Genomic DNA, 18,739 nt, shown 5'->3' on the forward strand with positions numbered 1-18,739 from the left:
AAAGAACCAGCTCCTAGTTTCATTGATCTGTTCTACTCTTGTTTTGGTTTCTATTTCATTGATTTCTGCTCTGGTCTTTATTATTTCTCTTCTCCTGCTGGGTTTAGGCTTTATTTGCTGTTCTTTCTCCAGCTCCTTTAGGTGTAGGGTTAGGTTGTGTATTTGAGACCTTTCTTGTTTCTTGAGAAAGGCTTGTTTTGCTATATACTTTCCTCTTAGGACAGCCTTTGCTGCATCCCAAAGATTTTGAACTGTTGTGTTTTCATTTTCATTGGTTTCCATGAATTTTTTTAATTCTTCTTTAATTTCCTAGTTGACCCATTCATTCTTTAGTAGGATGCTCTCTAGCCTCCATGTATTTGAGTTCTTTCCAACTTTCCTCTTGTGATTGAGTTCTAGTTTCAAAGCATTGTGGTCCGAAAATATGCAGGGAATGATCCCAGTCTTTTGGTACCGGTTGAGACCTGATTTGTGACCTAGGATGTGATCTATTCTGGTGAATGTTCCATGGGCACTAGAGAAGAATGTGTATTCTGTTGTTCTGGGATGGAATGTTCTGAATATATCTGTGAAGTCCATTTGGTTCAGTGTGTCATTTAAAGTCTTTATTTCCTTGTTGATCTTTTGCTTAGATGATCTGTCCATTTCAGTGAGGGGAGTGTTAAAGGCCCCTACTATTATTGTACTGTTGTTGATGTGTTTCTTTGCTTTTGTTATTAATTGGCTTATATAATTGGCTGCTCCCATGTTAGGGGCATATATATTTACAATTGTTAGATCTTGTTGGATAGACCCTTTAAGTAGGATATAGTGTCCTTCCTCATCTCTTATTATAGTCTTTGGCATAAAATCTAATTTGTCTGATATAAGGATTGCCACCCCAGCTTTCTTTTGGTGCCCATTAGCATGGTAAATGGTTTTCCACACCCTCACTTTCCATCTGGAGGTGTCTTTGGGTCTAAAATGAGTTTCATATCAATGGGTCTTGTTTTTTTATCCATTCTGATACGCTGTGTCTTTTTATTGGGGCATTTAACCCATTTACATTCAGGGTAACTATTGAAAGATATGAATTTAGTGCCATTGTATTGCCTGTAAGGTGACTGTTACTGTATATTTTCTCTAATCCTTTCTGGTCTATGTTACTTTTAGGCTCTCTCTTTGCTTAGGGGACCTCTTTCAATATTTCTTGTAGGGCTGGTTTCATGTTTGAAAATTCTTTTAGTTTTTGTTTGTCCTGGAAGCTTTTTATCTCTCCTTCTATTTTCAGTGACAGCCTAGCTGGATATAGTATTCTTGGCTGCATATTTTTCTCATTTAGTGCTCTGAGTATATCATGCCAGTCCTTTCTGGCCTGCCAGGTATCTGTGGATAGGTCTGTTGTCAATCTAATGTTTCTACCATTTTGGATTAGAGACCTCTTGTCCCGAGCTGCTTTCAGGATTTTCTCTTTGTCTCTGAGAGTTGTAAGTTTTACTATTAGATGTCAGTGTGTTGACCTATTTTTATTGATTTTGATGGGGGTTCTCTGTGCCTCCTGGATTTTGATGCCTGTTTCTTTCCCCAAATTAGGGAAGTTCTCTGCTATAATTTGCTCCAATATACCTTTTGCCCCTCTTTCTCTTTCTTCTTCTTCTGTGATCCCAATTATTCTAATATTGTTTTGTCTTATGGTATCACTTATCTCTTGAATTCTGCCCTCATGATCCAGTAGTTGTTTATCTCTCTTTACTCAGCCTCTTTATTCTCCATCATTTGGTCTTCTATCTCACTGATTCTCTCTTCTGCCTCATTTATCCTAGCAGTTAGAGCCTCCATTTTTGATTGCACCTCATTAATAGCCTTTTTGATTTTGACTTGGTTAGATTTTAGTTCTTTTATTTCTCCAGAAAGGGTTTCTCTAATCTTCCATGCTTTTTTCAAGCCCAGCTAGTATCTTTATAATCATCATTCTGAACCCTAGGTCCGACATCTTACTAATGTCCATATTGATTAGGTCCCTGGCAGTCGGTACTGCCTCTTTTTCTTTTTTTTTGAGGTGAGTTTTTCTTTCTTGTCATTTTGTCCAGAGGAGAAAACATGAATGAGAGAACAAAATGCTAACAGGATAACAATGACCCCAGAAAAATACACACTAAACAAATCAGAAGAGAACTGAAACTGGGGGAAAAGAAAGGGAAAGAAAGAAGAAAGGAAAAAAAAAAAAGAATATGATCAAATATGATCAGGCTGGTGAATAGATCAGTGCCACACACTAGATATTGGGCGTATTTTTGTCTGTTAGAAGAAACTGCCTCCTAAAATTTTAAAGAAAGAAAAACTTATATACAAAAATAAGGGTAAATACAATGAAGGGATAGAATATGACTGTAAAAATGAAAAGTATAAAAGATTTATAAAAGGGAGTAATAAGATAAGAAGTTGGTTGAAAAAAGAAAGAATATAAATTAAAAAAAAGGGAGAGAATGTGATCAGGCAGGAGACTAGAACAAAGCCATACACTAGAGATTTAGGGTATATTTTGGTTTGTTAGAAGAAACTGTATCCCAAAATTTTAAGGAGACGACACCTTATATATATACCAAAAAATAACATTAACTACAGTGAAGGGATAGAATATGACTCTAAAAATGAAAAATAAAAAAGATTTTTAAAAAAGGGGTTGATAAGATGTTGGTTGAAAAAGGGAAAAAGAAAAATTCAAAAAAAATAGAAAAAGAAAAAGAAAGAAAATTAAAAAAGTTAACTTTGAAAGACTAAAGAATCAGGGGGAAAAAAGCCATGAATTCTATGTGCTGTATTCCCCTAGTGCTGGTGTTCTGCTGTTCTCCTTGATCGGTAAACTTGGTCTTGGCTGGCTGTCCTTGCTGGTCGTCTCGGGGAGGGGCCTGTTGCCGTGGTTCCCAAATGTCTTTCCCGGAGGCGGAATTATCCTGCCCTTGCGGGTCCTGGCTAAGTAGTCTGCTCAGGTTTGCTCTCATAGCTTTTGTTTCCTGCAAGCTTTTCATATAGCTTTGGAGGACAAGAGTGAAAATGGCGGCCTCCCAATCTCCGCTCTGGAGGAGCTGAGAACTCGGGGCCCCACTCCTCAGTGTGCCCCCAGAGAAAAGCAGTCAATCACTCCCGTCTCCCCGGTCTCTGGCTGCACTGCGTGCTCACCTGGCCTGTGACCGAGCGATTCTGTCTCTGGCACACAACCCCATGTAGAGTCTCCAAACCCAGCAGATTCCTGCAGTGCGCTCCTGCGCTGCTTCTCCCCAGGGAGGAAGGGGAGTCTCCCCGGATCTGCAGCTTGTTGGGTCCTTGCTGGAGGAGGAGTGGCCTGTCTGTGCGGTGGATCACAGTTTATGGCAATCCCGAGCTGAGAGCCCCCTCCTTGGCTCCTTCTTTGTAGCCAGCTTCCCTGCTCCGATCCCATGTGCATTTCTTTTCTCATGGATTATCTGTTTATATACTCTTACTTATGATTAGATTGAGGTATTCATTTTGGCAAAAATACTGCTGAAATGTATCCTTCTCTGTGTATTATATCTGAAAGGACATGATGTTGATAGTCTTCTTACTGATGGTATTAATTTTGATCAGTTTAAGATAGTATCTGTCAAGTTTCTCCCCAGTGAAGTTACTGGTTTTTTTTTCCCTTTGGAATTAATAATTGGGGGAGATACTTTGAGGCAATGCAAATACGTTCCCTCTCCTCAAACATCTGCTTATTAATATTAACACCTATCATAGCTGTTTTAGCTGCTATAACAAAATACCACAGAATGGGTGGCTTATAAACAACTCAAATTTATTTCTCATGGGTTTGGAGGTTGGAGGTCCAAGTTCAGGGTGCTGACATGGTTACATTCTGGTGAAGGCTCTCTTCTGGGTTGCAGAATGCCTGCTTCTCATTGTGTTCTCCCATGGTGGGGTCTCCTTTAGAAGAGCACAAATTCCATCCATGAGGCCTCTACCCAGTGTCTTAGCATCTCCCAAAGACTTCACCTCCTAATTCCATGATATTGCTCATTAATATTTCCACATAAGAATTTTGGGGGACACACACACATTCAAATTATTATAGCACTCATCCTTGGATGTAGCTTACAGCAATTAATACTGTGGGGCTTGCCTAATGGAAACTTTCTATTTCTCTTTTTCTCAACATTTTAAAAATGAAATCTTTCTATCCCTTCTAGCCCATCTGTTTATTCATGTGATTCTTCATTTTAATATAAACTCATTATATTTATGTTATTCTGTGGGTTATAATCCAGAACTATAATTATTTATATTTTTGCTCAAATTCTCTTGTTTATCACTTTTCTTTCTACCCTCTATTATTATTCTTGTTATCCTTTATTTTATATATACACACACATATTTTCTTTTAAAACTTTTTTTTTATTCTCCTTTTATATTCTATGGTTTTCTGACCACCTCTTTTTTGAGATTGATTACATTTGATTTACATCATTCTTTGAAAGTTTGTATTTCAATTTGTTTCTTTTAACTATTTTGAGATACTGGGTTACAATTTTCATCTCTATGGTGGCCATATTTTTTTGGTATGTCTTTTTTGTTGTCTGTACTTCATATGGCGAATTTTGTTTTTTATGTTACCTTTGCATAAGTTAGTTCATATTCTCTTCTTGTTACTTATGGTAATTAGATGGGTACCTTGGACCTCTAAGTAGATATTCCTATGTAGGGGGCAGAGCTTCCAGGATTCAGAACTCAGTGGTTCCCCTACTGGCTATTAAGGTGAACTCTCACAATACAGTCTTTCCTATGATATATTCTGTCTCCAAAGCTACAATTGTTTCAGAAAGAACTTCTGCCAAATTTCCCTTCCGTATACATTTCTGTTTAGGATGGGCCACAAGAGAGATTCTTGTGAGATTTGGATGGTAATGGGAAGAAAGATGACTTTTTGTAGCTGACACAGATTGTCACCAATCTGCTGACTTACCTTGTTGGCATGAGCGATGTTTGGGTCTGCAATCGCTCCACCTTTCCCTGAACCTCTCTTCAGTGTCTCTGACTCCTGGAACAGATATGTGTGTTTAGCTCCATGATCAAAAGACACCAGGATTTGCAGAATATCCTTGTCACCAAGGACAGAGACATTTAGAATAGACATGGGTTTAGTCCATCCTCATGAAGTTCTAGCTTGTATTCTTGGGGTTCCATCTTGCTTATGTTCTTCTCATCTTCTTCCATGCCCTATCAGTTTCAAGCTCCAGCCTTCAGCACTGAAACATGACCTTTGAGGGACCACTTAGCCAGCCCTTGCAACTGCATAAGCCAATTTCTTGCATAAATTTCGTATGAAAATAACCCAACTTGAATGGGTTCCCACTGGCCAAATCTGAGATAGTTTGTACATTAAAATAATAGAGTAAAATAATATTCATGGAATAAAATGCTGTACATTTACTGTTGACCCTTTTGTAATTAATTTTAGGGGCAGAAATAAATAAATGAATGATAATACTCTCCCTTCAAATTACTTATTAATTCAGAGGGGCATAGGAATTATGCATTAGACAAAGCTAGCAGACACTGAATTTAAATAAGCAATGAAAGATTCTTATCTGATTCAGTGAATATCCTGTTGCTCTTTTCCTTATTTTGTTGTTCAAATGAAAGATTCTTATCTGATGCCATGAATATCCTATTGCTCTCTTACTTTTCTTGGTGTTCACATTTTCACGGATTTGGCCATTGGGAGCTCCTTGAAGCTGGATCCTGTGTCCTTTAGTTATGTTTCTCTCATTCTTTGTGTAATTTCATAGCCATTTTTCAAGGATACCTTATTCCTTCAAGTGGAGAATATCTTAGATTAGCTGTTCATTGTCACTTGTTTGTATGTATTTCTAGGGTTTTAAATTTTTTTTTTAATTTAAATTCAGTTTAGTTAACATATACTGTATTATTAGTTTCCAGGGTAGAATTTAGTGATGCATCAGCTGCATGTAACACCCAGTGCTCATTACATCAAGCGCCATCCTTAATACCCATCACCCAGTTACCCCATGCCCCCATCCAACTCCCCTCCAGCAACCCTCAGTTAGTTTCCTTAGTCTAGGGCTTTTCAGAGAACATGGGAAAGAGGTATAGATATATAAATATAAATATGTACATATATATATATATATATATATATTCCTGTGTTTCCACAGATACCTATAATTCTCATTCATTACCACTTCTTAATCTTCTAGATTGTTGTATTTCATACGTTGGGTAAATAATAAGATTCTACACAAAGATTAAGATAGAAATCTGAGTTGATTAATTGCTACAGGTGGGTAGTCCTAAATTAGTATAAGCTTTTGCTTTCACATTTTAAGGTGATCATAGCTCATAAGAATACAGCTTATTCACCTATTATTTTCTATCAAAAACCAGTATCTTTCTTGCACAAAATAAATAAGTACTTTATATTTTACAAATATGATAGAAGTCATAGTCAGCCTAATTCTATTTAATAAGTTTGATTCCGAAGATGAACAACCAAAATAGACCTTGTGATTAGATAATACTTGGTTGATCGTATTTCACACTTCTGAATGTATAAATGTATAAATATACATTAAACAATGTATAAATATACATGTATAAATATACATTAAACAATCAGTAGCCTTCCAAAATAAATAGTGATTTAATGTTTAAAATTCCCCCATGGCAATTTCCTTTAAATGTGTGTATTGTACAGATAAGCTGTTGCTGTCTAAAACTCAGTGATTTAATTCTGAATGACTAATTAAGGCTCATGTGACTATGGGTCTTTTGCTGGTAGACTGATTGATGTATTGGGTTGGGCAGCTTTAGTAATTTTAACTAGGCTTTCTCACACATCTGTGGGTTGGTTGGAGATCAGTGATCTAGGCTGGGCTGGGCTGGGCTGAGTTCCGTATGTCTCTCATCATAGGCAATGACATAGTTCAGGGGGAAGCAAAAACACATGAAGATTCTTAAGGCCTAGGCTCAATATAGATACACAATCACCTTTACCTCACTTTATTATCCAAAGTAAGTTCATATGGACGTATGCAAATGGAGGGGCAGAGAAATATATTTTATTCCTTTAGTGAAAGGAACTGCAGAATTACATTGCAAAGACTGTGAATGCAAAAAGGAAAGAAAAATGTGGTCAATAATTTCATCTAAGACCTTGCTGACTTTTGGTGGACCATCACCATCATTCCCTGAAGGGTTGATTAGAAATACAGAATTCCAGGTGGTTCATATGTATATTAAAGGTAGGGAAGAGCTGATCTAAGACTATAACTACCATACTACTTGACTAACTCTTTTACTTAGATTTCTTGAATTCTGCAAGTATGCATGGAGCCCAGGGTCTTTGCTGTCACTGTTTGCGCACCTAGAACACTTTTTATATGTCTAAGTAGCTCACTATGTCTCCTACTTTAAGTCTCTGCTCAATTGTCACCTTATTAAAAAAACTTCCTGACTAACTTAAAATAGAAATATATCTCCAAGACATCACCCTCCTTCCTCCCATCATCATTTTTTCCCCACCATAGCACTTATTAACACCTGACTTGTTACATATATTTTTACTTAATTTTAATCTATACTCAGTAGAATAAAAGCACTAAGAGAACACAGACTTTCGTGTTTTATTCACTGTTGAATTCCTGGTATCTGGAATAATTCAGGCATTTACTGTGTGCTCAATAAATGGAAGTTAATAAGAATTAAGTTGAAATATTTATGTAGAGTTAATTTTTTAATTAAAATATTTATTCTATAGCTATAACCAATTATCAGATTTAACTATATATGTGGATTTTGTTTGGCTACAAGTTATAGAGACATACTCACCTTTTCAAAAGTAGCTTAAACAACATATAGTTATAGCTTCCTTTCTTGTAGGAGATGTAAATATATAAAGGAGATATAAATATAAAAAGAAACTTATATTTTATCAGTTCAAGGCTACTGTGGTGGCTCCATAACATCACCATTACCTGAGGTTCCTAATTTTCATCTCTACCACCTTTTAATCCTGATTCATAGTCTCAGTTTTGCATCCTGTTTTGAAATGGCCAGTGCAGTTCTAACCGTCTTGTATGGTTTCCAGGTAGGAAGAAGGAAGAGGAGAAAGAGATACAAGATTATTTGTGAGCTGGTCAAGACATTTTTAAGGCACTTATCTAAAAATCCCTTTCTGTAATTCCCATTAGTGTTAATGACCAGGACTAGTATTTATCATCAAATGGCCATTCTTTACTTCCCTGGGAAATTCAGTATTTTCTTTGGACATTTTACCACCTCCAACAAGTTATGGTTATATTAATGCAGAAGAAGCTCTGCTATAGTATTTTACATAAAAATGAATACATTTACCTTTTTTTAAAAAAGATACATTTGTTTTTTAATGACAAATAAGAATAAAAACTTGACTAAATTTAACAGCATTTGTAGTCAGAAGAAATTTATGAATACCAATAGACATATTTATATATTGCTCTTCAAAACTTCATGTTACAGATTTGTTTTATAAATTATACAGCTTTTCATTTCTTTCAGTTGAGTGTTTTTTGGCAAATGTAGAAAAATTTTAAAAATGTAAAAGTTTTGCAAACACTGATACTTGGTAATTTAATTACTAGCAAGTTTTATCTAGTAACTTTAAACATCTGTTTTCTGGGGGCGCCTGGGTGGCTCAGTCGTTAAGCGTCTGCCTTCGGCTCAGGTCATGGTCCCAGGGTCCTGGGATCGAGCCCCGCATCAGGCTCTCCACTCCGCGGGAAGCCTGCTTCTCCCTTCCCCACTCCCCCTGCTTGTGTTTCCTCTCTCACTGTGTCTCTCTCTCTCTGTCAAATAAATAAATAAAATCTTTAAAAAAAAAAAATAAATAAACATCTGTTTTCTGAAATCCTTATTCAGCAGAAATTACATGTGACTTTCATGCCTCTTTAATAAAAAATTGACTCTTTCAGCTGAACAGGGTCCTGTATCAAGATAATACTCTAGCATTTGAGTCATGTAACAAAACAAACTTGCCTGTGTTGTTAATCCATGTTTGATTCCCTCATTCTTCCAGGATACTTCATGGTGCTCATTTAGAACTATGAAGATGAGGAAACTGGCTCTCTTCAGGTTTTCCAAATTTTCATCTTAGTAGAGAGCCTTATCTACCTCAAGTCAGAAGGCTTTAAATCATGTAACGAATGATGTGGTAGTAGCTGCTTCCATGGGGACTGTGTTAGTGGCAAAATTAATGCATCACTCACTAGCCACTTGTCTTTGTCTTGCTCAATTTCCACAAGGGGGTATATTGTCATATTTGTGCTAAGTACTTGCACCAGACCACTTAACTATTATAACAGAAATATCAGCTCTTCTTCCCTGAAATATTGTATTTTACCCTTCTTTTCCTCCCACAAATGAGAGTATGAATAAGCTAGACTCAAATAAAATAAAAATCAGAACAGAGGATATTTTTTTCTTTGCAGTAAAGACTTGCATTTGCTGAAGTTTTCATTTTCAGCAAAGTTCACCGAGGTTTTCTATTTGTTCATTGGTAGCTGGATAGAGTTTGATAATGGTGATGCAAGGATATCTAAAGAATGTAATTTTGAGTTCAGATCTTGGGTTAAGAATTTATGACAGCCCAAACACAAAGTGAAGACACATACCAGCTCGGCTTTCTCTGCCTCTTTCTTTCTTTGTACACAGCTCTTCATCATAGCATTACCTTACTTATACTTATTCTTCCAGGTCTCAAACAAATGTCTTTTAGTTCCTCTAACATTTCGGTTTAGTGCCCACTCAGGCCTGCCCCATCTGGTCTTTGTTTGGATCCAGCACTCCTGTCTTTTTATTTCTTGCCCAACGTGTATTTGATTCCTGCATGCCCTAACAACTTCTATGAATTAGAAGGGGTACAGCCTTGATAGAGAGGATGCTCTTATTCTACATATCCTTGCATTATTAGTAATTACTAGTGGAATTGAAAAGATTTGAATGGATGCTTAGAATTTCCAAAAAGCCTCAAACCACACTGCATCCCTTTGTTGTCAGTGGCAAGGAGTAAGACTTTGATTTTACTCTAAACCAGTATTTTGCAAACTACTTCCAGAAAAAAACCTAAAAAATTTCCAGCCATTTGAAGATCAATGCATCTGTAAGATATAATAAAAATTTTGCAATAATGTCAAATTGTTATGAGCTGCTAAACACTTAGTCCCACTGTCTGTGAGTATGTGTCCTAGACTGATATCACTCCACAGACAATTTGACTAGACTGTAACTTTAAACTCTCCTCTTTATTTGTTCTTCACACATTTTTAAATTTTTTTTTTATTCCTTTATTTACTTTGAGAGAAAGAGAGAGAGCCCACGAGCACAGTGGGAGAGGCAGAGGGAGAGGGAGAGAGAGAATCTTAAGCAGGCTCCACGCCCAGCATGGAGCCCAATGTGAGGCTCAATCTCACGACCCTAAGATTATGACCTGAGCTGAAACCAAGAATCAGATGCTTAACAGACCGAGCCACTCAGGCACCCCTGTTCTTCATACCTTTTTAAAAGATTATAGTATTTGTTAAATTCAAAATGGATGAAAGACCTAAATGTGAGATAAGAAACCATCAAAATCCGAGAGGAGAACATAGGCAGCAACCTCTGTGACATCTGCCATAGCAACTTCTTACTAGACACATCTCTGCAGGCAAGGAAAACAAAAGCAAAAATGAACTATTAGGACTTCATCAAGATAAAAAGCTTCTGCACAGCAGAGGAAACAGTCAACAAAATTAAAAGGCAACCTTTGGAATGGGAGAAGATATTTGCAAATGACATATCTAATAAAGGGTTAGTATCCAAAATCTATAAAGAACTTAGCAAACTCAACACCCCCCCAAAAACAAAATAATCCAGTTAAGAAATGGGCAGAAAACATGAATAGACGTTTTTCCAAAGAAGACATACACAGATGGCTAACAGACACATGAAAAGATGCTCAACATCACTCGTCATCAGGGAAATACAAATCAAAACTACAATGAGATACCATCTCACACCTGTCAGAATGGCTAAAGTTAACAACAGGAAACAACAGGTGTTAGCAAGGATGCAGAGAAAAGGGAATCCTTTTTCAATGGAATCCTCATTCTGTTGGTGGGAATGCAAACTGGTACAGCTACTCTGGAAAACAGTATGGAGGTTCTTCAAGTTAAAAATAGAACTGCCCTACAATCCAGCAGTTGCCCTATTAGATATTTACCCAAAATGTACAAAAATTACTGATTTGAAGGGATATGTGCACCCCGCTGTTTATGGCAACATTATCAACAATAGCTAAACTATCTATGGAAAGAGCCCAAATGTCCATCAACTGATGAATGGATAAAGAAGAGGTGGCATATTATATATATATATAATATATAATGGAATATTAGCCATAAAAAAGAATGAAATCTTGTCATTTGCAATAATGTGGATGGAGCTAGAGTGTATTATACTAAGCAAAATAAGTCAGAGAAAGACAAATACCATGTGATTTCATTCATAAAATGAATAGAAATTCTGGAGTTGAAAATTATAATAACTGAAGTGAAAAAATCATTAGAGGGATCCAACAACAAATTTAATCAGGCAGAAAAAATATCCGTGAATTCTAAGATAAAACAATCAAAATTATCCAGTCTAAAAAGCAGAAAGAAAAAAGAATTATGAAAAATAAACAAAGCCTAAGAAACCTGTGAGACACCATCAAGTGTGCCCAGATAAGGATAATGAGGGAACCCAGAGGAGAGATAAGGAATATTTGAAAAAATATAATAAAACTTCACATATTTGATGAAATACATGAATCCACATATTTGAGAATTTCAATGAGTCCCAGGTCAGATAAACTCAGAGACATCACACTGAAACACATTATAATAAAACTGTTGAGAGCCAGAGACAGAGAATCCTTGAAGCAGCAAGAGAGAAATGACTCATCATATAAAGGGATCCTTTAAAAGATTAAGAGCTGATTTTTTCATTAGAAACCATGGAGGCCAGCTCAGGAATTTAGTGACTTTAGTTTACTAGAAATGATGAACTATAAATTGTTGCACCACAAATTCTAATTGTTGGTGTATTGCCTTTAACTGCAGACTTTAATGTAAAAGAGCAAGGATGTATAAGACTTATGTATGCACTAAAAAATACAAAACATTGTTGAAAGAGGTTTTAAAAGACATATATTAATAAATTGGAAGGCAATTAGGATGGCAATAATCCCCCACATTATTTATGGATTCAGTGTAACCTCTATCAAAATTTCAAGTACCATTTTTTTTTTCATTTTCAGAAATAAACAAGCTGAGGGGTGCCTGGGGGCTCAGTTGGATGAACTCAGACTCTTGGTTTTGGCTGGGTTTATGGTCTCGGGGGTCATCAGATTGAGTCCTGTGTCAAGCTCTGCATTGAGCATGGAGTTTGCTTGGGATTCTTTCTCCCATCCTTTGTTCCTCTGCCTGTTCACACACACTCTCTCTCTTTCTCTAAAATAAATAAATAAATAAAATCTTGGGGGGAAAAAAAAAAACTGATCCTAAACTCATATGGAATTTTAAGAACGCTGAATAGCCCAAAAAGTCCTGAAAGAGAAAACCAAAGTTGGAGGCTACACATTTCCCAATTTCAAAATTTACTGTAAAGCTGCAGTAATCAAAACAGTGTGATACTGGCATATTGGTAGGCCCATAGACTAATAGAACATAATTGAGAATCCAGAAATAAACCAATACACCTATGGTCAGTTGATTTTCAACAAGAGTCCCAAAATCATTCAACATAGAATAATCTCTGAACAAATGGTGTGGGGACAGTTGGATCTGACAGGCAAAATAATGAAGCTGGACCTTTACCTCACCACATACAAAAATTAACTCAAGGTGTATGATACCTTAATTTAGTACCTAACATTCTAAAACTCTCATAAGGAAACTCATAGGGATAAAGCTTTATGAACTTCAATCTGGCAATGAATTCATAAATACGATACTAAAAGTGCAAGCTATAAAAGAAAAAAATAGATAAGTTGGACTTCTTTAAAATTAAATACTTGTGCATCAAAGGACAATATTAATAAAGGGAAGAGATAACCCACAGAATGTGACAAAATATTTGTAGATCTTACATTTGATAAAGGTCTACTAGCCAGAACATATAAAAATGCTTACAACTCAACAACAAAAAGCCAAACAATCCAATTGAAAATTAGACAAAGGATTTAAATAGACATTTCTCCAAATAAGACATATAGTTGGCCAATACATACATGAATAGATGCTTAACATCATTAGCCATTAGGGAAGTGCCAATTAAAACCACAAAGAGATACCACTTCATGGCCACTAGGATAGCTGTAAAAGAAAGGAAAATAATGAGTGCTCACAAGAATGTGGAGAAACTGGAACTCTCATAGATTGCTGGTGAGTTTGTTGAATGATGCAACTGCTCTAGAAAACAGTTTGGCAGTTCCTCAAAAAGTTTAGCTTGGAATTGATATATGAGCCATACCCAATTGATTCAAAACAGGTTTTTGAACAGATACTTGCACATCAATGTTCATAAAACATTCACAATAGCCAAAATGTGGAACACCTCAAATGTTCATCTACTAAGGACTATTTAAATAAAATGTGGTATATCCATATAATGGCATGTTATTCAGCAATAAGAAGGAATAAAGTACTGATGCATGCTACATCATGGATGAAACAAAATCATCACACTAAGTAAAGTAAGCCACATATTTCATGATTCCATTTACATGAATTGTCCAGAGTAGGCCAATCCATAGAGACAGATTTGCAGATCTATGATTTGCAGATTGATGGTGACCAGTACTGGTGAATGAGAGAATAGAGAGTGACTGCTTAATAGCGATGGGGGATGAAAATGGTCTGGAATGAGGTAGTGGTGATGGTTGTACTACATTGCAAATGTATTAAAGCCATTAAAATGTACACTTTAAAGTGGTCAAGTGGTAAATTATATTTTGGATTATACCTCAAACAACTAATATAATGAATACATATAAAAATAAGCCCATGTCCACAATAAAGTTATACATGAATATTCATTTTAGTACTATCATTCTGGCCTCAATGTACTAAAGGCAGTAATCATGTAGGGAAATACAGAAATCCAGAGAAGAGGTATTGTGACCTAGGAGAATGGATACAGAGATACTGAGTGCATAAAGAGATCTAGAAGTGATAGAATCATATCAACTGAATTTGGTGATTGATTAGATGTGGGTTCTCCTATGTAGTTTTGACTTGCAGTAGAGTGGATTAGGATGTACTTCATTAAGTTAATAGAACAAGCACAAGAAAAACCACAAACCTCTGAGGTGAGATCATGATGTCAGTTTCAGACGTAAGGAGTTCGGTATTCTATCAAACAATAAATGGAAGCAAAAAAGTGGGTGCTGGGACTAGAAGTAGATGACTAGAATATATAAGCATATTATTGACAGTTGAATCCAAGGGACTGAAGGAAATTTATCAGGCAATGTGAAAAGAAGGCCCATGACAACAGAAAACTGAGGACACCAAAAATTTAAAAATAGGCACAAAAAGGGTCTCCTGGGTGATTCAGTCGGTTAAGCATCCAACTCTTGATTTTGGCTCAGGTCGTGATCTCAGGGTTGTGAGACTGAACCCCCTAGTTGGGCTTTATGCTCTAAACTTAAACCAAATGGATTCTCAAATTTCATTCTACTCAAAATTTTTTCACTTACCAAATGGTGACCCTTGGGCACCCATGTGCAAGCACACATGTACACACTTACTCATTTATGTCTTAACTCAAATTTCCTGAAGAATAGATGTAGTAGCCAAGTTGGAACAAACTTACAGAAGCAATAAATTCAATTATATCGCATTGCATAATAGTTTTTAAAATGAAGCAAATTAACACATAACAATTTTAACCAAGTTCCCAGAGGATCACTTTTAATGTATAAGGGACTGTGTGTGTGGGGGGGGGAGGGGTGTGTATGCACATATATAGCTATTAAGTGGTTAAATCAGAATATGAGCCCAGGACTTTGACTTCACAGCCAATGCTATAACCACTTTATACAGATTCACAGACGGAGATTGTTTGAAGAATACTGAGTTACCCTACTAAACAATCAAGATAGGGACATATAAGAGTGCACCTGGCTTCACATATCTGACCAATGAGAATAAGTGGAACTTTCTTTTTGAGTTTGAGTCCCAGTCTAATAAAGCGGCTATTGTTAGGTGGCAGGTCATGTAGCAGGGTTCGAACCCATGGTGGGCTTGCCATTTCCACAGATAATTCTGAAGAAGTGGAAACTGTGAGCTGATCAGGCACTCTAATGAGTGTCTATTACAGCATAATTTTGCAGGATTGGTCATTTGCCCAGTGAGGACAAAAGCTATGGGGGGAAGCAAAACTACAGGCGGTCATGCCAGAAGCTTCACCTCTGTGCTTCTTTTTCATGTTTAGTGTGGCAGTTACAAAACAAACTCTCCTCAGGTAGCTTTTGTTGAGAATAAAACATTTGAAATTATTCTAAGATTATTTATTATATGGTTCTAAAATTATATGCTTCATACTTTAGAATTGCTTGAACTGCCACAGATCTATAATGGTGTGCTAAACTCTCTGATAACAATTGTGTTTTTATCAGTTTCTCTTTTTATTTGTAATGATTTTACTTTATACATTTTTCATGAAATGTAATTTGTCAGCAAAAGGTTCATGATTGTTTCAGGCTTTTGTGGATTTGTATCTTTTCATCAATATAAAACTACTATTTTTTTAAATCCCATTACCTTCTCTTTGCTTTCTCCTCTATTCTGATACTTATTTTTTTACCACATCAGTTTTCTTTTTAACCTTTGCTTGATATATCTTTGCTTGTCATTTACTTTTAGTCTTTCTCTGAAGTTTTGTTTTTGTTCAGACTCTTTTTAATAGAATGTTACTGTGAATTGTTATTCTATACTATTTGGTAACTTGCCTTTAAAAGAAAGATTTACTTTCCCACATTTTGACATAGATTTTATATTGCTTATTGTTTCTGTAATGTTCTACTGTGTTTTATAGGCATACTTGCAATTTATTTTTAGTTCTGTATTTTATTGCATATTCATATTTTTTGTTTTCAATTATTTTCTGCCTCAATTAGACTTTATTATTTTTTTGAAAGATTTTATTTATGTATTTGACAGAGACATAGCGAGAGAGGGAACACTAGCAGGGGGAGTGGGAGAGGGAGAAGCAGGCTTCCCGCGGAGCAGGGAGCCCATTGCGGGGCTCGATCCCAGGACCCTGGAATCATGACCTGAGCCGAAGGCAGATGCTTAATGACTGAGCCACCCAGGCGCCACCACAATTAGACTTTAAAAGTACTAAAGTACATTAATTATTTTCAATTTTATCTTAAAGCTTTAAAAATGCAATTTAAAAATTATACTTTATAACAATGACAAGAAATTATTTCTTTCAATGTAATTTTGTAAATTTTGTAAATACAGCTTTAGGCATTCTTCCACTCTTTAACTTCACTAATTCTTGTTAATCTAGATTGAGGTTATAAATATAGTACTTAATTAATCAGTTCTGTCTCTTTTTCATTACTTTGCTTTTTCCCTCTTTTCCTTCCCTGTTTCCTTCTAGCATCCTTCAGACTTTTTCTATAAAGGTTAAAAATCTCTATAAAGGTAAAAGTATTTACTTTGATTAAGAATCTTGAATATTATTTAAATGGATTTTAAGATTATACATAAAATAATTAAGTTTGAAAGTTCATCCCTAAATATTTATTATCTTAATTATTTGCCCAATATTAGATTTGACTTTTACTGTTTTGGCATACACCCTCAAGTAATTTATCTAAAAAAGATACTTGCTTCTTTAGCTCACATTGATCTCAAGATGCCTCACTTTCTGTTGTTTTCATATTCCAGCAATTATTGTGTATATTATTTCAAGATGTGTGTGTGTGTGTGTGTGTGTTCGTAAACTTTGAAATTACACATACTTAAATTCTATATAATTGAATCCTAACATTTTTCTTAAACCTGTTTAATGATTTACTATTTTATAAATATTTAAGATATTGGAGAAGGCTGAGATGATTTAGATTCTAGTTTTATTGTTAACATTCCAATTTTTTTCTTGGATGATTGTACTTTTTTATATCTTAATATCTCACCAGGTCGGGGCACCTGTGTGGCTCAGTTGGTTAAGTGTCCAACTCTTGGTTTCAGCTCAGGTCATGATCTCTGGGTTGTGGGATTGAGCCCTGTGTTGGACTCTGTGCTCAGCGTGGAGTTTGCTTGTCCCTCTCCCTCTGCTCCCCTTTCTTATGCTATCTCTAAAGTGAATAAATAAAACCTTTAAAAAAAAAATCTCACCAGGTCATTCATAGTTGTGGTTCAATTTTCAATTGCTTTCATAAACATAATACATAATTTTAGTTTTAAGACCAATTTTCCTTATATCAGGATTAAAAAATTGCTTTAAATAATTTGCTTCGGCCAAATCAATGTACTCTTTCTTTCAGAAATGTCTTTTAATGTATAGGCTTATTATTTGAATATTTCCTCTATGTTTTTAAAATACTTTTTTTCCTTCTTATATTCTCTACATAGGGTTTTCATCTGGGTACTCATATCCCTGCAGATATCATCTATCAAATGTCTTCACAGGTTCTTGAAATATCTAAATTAGGTTTTTCTTCTTGTCCTTCCACATTTAAACAGTTTCTTCTTTCTAATTGATGTCATATTCTGAATTTATTGGGACCATGGTAAATGTTTTCTAACTATTTATCTGTACATTGTTGAACAACTATATCAAAAGGAATCAGCTCACCTATTGCTCAGGGTTTGAAGTTTAATTTTTTTCATATGTATGTAATATTTCCTGAATATATCTTTAGAAAATGAGGTAGGACTTCAGTTTATGATATTGGATAAGGATCTGGGAAATTGGACTAACCCTTCTCAGAGAAAAAGCTAAGTATTTTTTTAATATTCTAAAAGGCTCTGAATACCAGTTGGTAACCTAATATCAGGCAAAAATGTCAGTGAAGGCAAGGAACTACAGAAAAAATCAGAGTTGAAGTAGCTTTAACTCCGAATATATTTGCAAAGTCTGTGAAACTTGAGCATTCTCAAGGGATATGGAGGAAAAAACAAAAACCAGATGCAGTGATGCAGTTTGGGATGTAAGGTGATCCAGAAATAAATCTGATTTTTCCTACATACACAAATCCTGTCTGGAAAATTGCACCTACGTTCTAGAAATTTCCAGAAATTATGCTCTAAGTAAAATGAACAGGACACAGTCAGAAATCACTAATTCTGCAAGGATATAAGTCACTATAAACATGAAGAAAGCCTACTTTATCAAATCATAATTATCAATTCACAATGTATTAATTTATAAAAATGTCATGTGGGTATTATCACAAATTATAAACTAACATGGATCAGCACATTTGAATAAAAAGAAAGTAAGCTTTGAAAATCTCTATGGAGAAAAAGGAACAAAAAATAACAATAGTCTTAACATAATTGAACATTTAGAAATAGAAAGTAATATAGAAATTAAAAATTCAATGGAGAAACTTCTACTTCCAGTGATAGTTGGTACTGGACATGCCTTCCGGAAATTAATAATTAGAAAACTGACCAAAATTATTTCCAGATATTAAACTTGAAACAGCACA

This window comes from Halichoerus grypus, chromosome 9, assembly GCF_964656455.1.
Source record: "Halichoerus grypus chromosome 9, mHalGry1.hap1.1, whole genome shotgun sequence".
NCBI lineage: Eukaryota > Metazoa > Chordata > Mammalia > Carnivora > Phocidae > Halichoerus > Halichoerus grypus.